Source organism: Prionailurus bengalensis, chromosome A1 (genome assembly GCF_016509475.1).
Source record: "Prionailurus bengalensis isolate Pbe53 chromosome A1, Fcat_Pben_1.1_paternal_pri, whole genome shotgun sequence".
Classification (NCBI taxonomy): domain Eukaryota; kingdom Metazoa; phylum Chordata; class Mammalia; order Carnivora; family Felidae; genus Prionailurus; species Prionailurus bengalensis.
In genome coordinates this window covers 232,812,473-232,814,117 of record NC_057343.1, presented here as the reverse complement: position 1 = coordinate 232,814,117, position 1,645 = coordinate 232,812,473, and positions in this window count along the sequence as shown.

The following is a 1,645-nucleotide window of genomic DNA, read 5'->3' as shown; positions in this document are numbered from 1 at the left end:
GGAATTTACCCAAGGGATATAGGAGTGCTGATGTATAGGGGCACTTGAACCCCAATGTTTATAGCAGCGCTTTCAACAATAGCCAAATTATGGAAAGAGCCTAAAGGTCCATCCACTGATGAACGGATAAAGATGTGGTTTATATATACAATGGAATACTATTTGGCAATGAGAAAGAATGAAATCTGGCCATTTGTAGCAATGTGGATGGAACTGAAAGGTATTATGCTAAGTGAAATACGTCATACAGAGAAAGGCAGATACCATATGTTTTCACTCATATGTGGATCCTGAGAAATTCAACGGAAGACCAGGGGGAAGGAGAAGGGAGGGAAAAAAAAAGTTACAGTGAGGGAGGGAGGCAAACCATAAGAGACTCTTAAATACAGAAAACAAACTGAGGGTTGATGGGGGGTGGGTAGTGGGCATTGAGGAGGGCACCTGTTAGGATGAGCACTGGGTGTTATATGGAAACCAATTTTGGCAATAAATTATATTTAATATAAAAAAAGAGGCATTTCTAAAGAGGTGTGAAATTCCTTTGAGGTGGTTTCTGTTTTATCTCTTAAATGTAAATAAATGTTGTGTTCTACTCCATAGATATTATGATTATTTTAATATCATAGTAAATACTGATTGACGTACTTGTATCAGTCAGGGTCTGGCCGGGACACAGAAACCACGCGCACTGTTTTCACAGAGAATTTAACAGAAAAGCTGACAACCAAGCACTGGTGACCTAAAAACGCAAATGCGGGGGCGCCTGGGTGGCTCAGTCGGTTGAGCGTCCGACTTCGGCTCAGGTCATGATCTCACAGTCTGTGAGTTCGAGCCCCGCATCGGACTCTGTGCTGATGGCTCAGAGCCTGGAGCCTGCTTCCGATTCTGTGTCTCCCTCTCTCTCTGCCCCTTCCCTGCTCATGCTCTGTCTGTCTCTCTCTGTCTCAAAAATAAATAAAAACATTAAGAAAAAAATTTTTTTTAATAAAAAAAATTAAAAAAAGAAACACAAATGCGGATACACAGAGGTTCACAGAGGTCGTGATGCAGAAAGCAACTAACACACGAGGGTCAGGGAATAAAGAGAAGAGGCTGGGATAATGGAGCCCTTGAAGCCCAGAGGAGGAGGCTCATAAGGGACCCGGGTCTCTGAGTGGGGAGGATATGCACAGCCAGTGCCGTGTTTCTAAGGAGACCCATGAGACTGGTCCTGGGCACGTGGAAAAACTGCAAACTGAAATCAACCGTTGCTACTGGAAACGTGATGCTGCGAGGTAAGGAAGTGAACGGGCCCCGCGCGGTCAGCCACTGCGTGGACAGCCAGTCACAGGAAACAGGAAGAACCGGGTCCCTTCTCCAGCCCTGTGGCCACGCTCACGCTCGACCCCCCTCTTGACAGAGCCTGGCAAAGCAGAAAGGTGCGGTCTCCGCCCCTCACCGAACACGGAAGGGGACGGGGAGCTAAGAGACACGACCCTTAATTTTTTCCCAAGAAGAGTACTTCTTGCATTGACCCTCCAAGAAGAGGCACCATACTGATTCACCCAGTGGCTGTGCAGAGCGCCACAAAACCTCTTAGAGCCCTGCCAACGTGGGAATTGGGTATGGCCAGCCCGGTGTGGATGAGCTTAGCAGGCATTCGGCC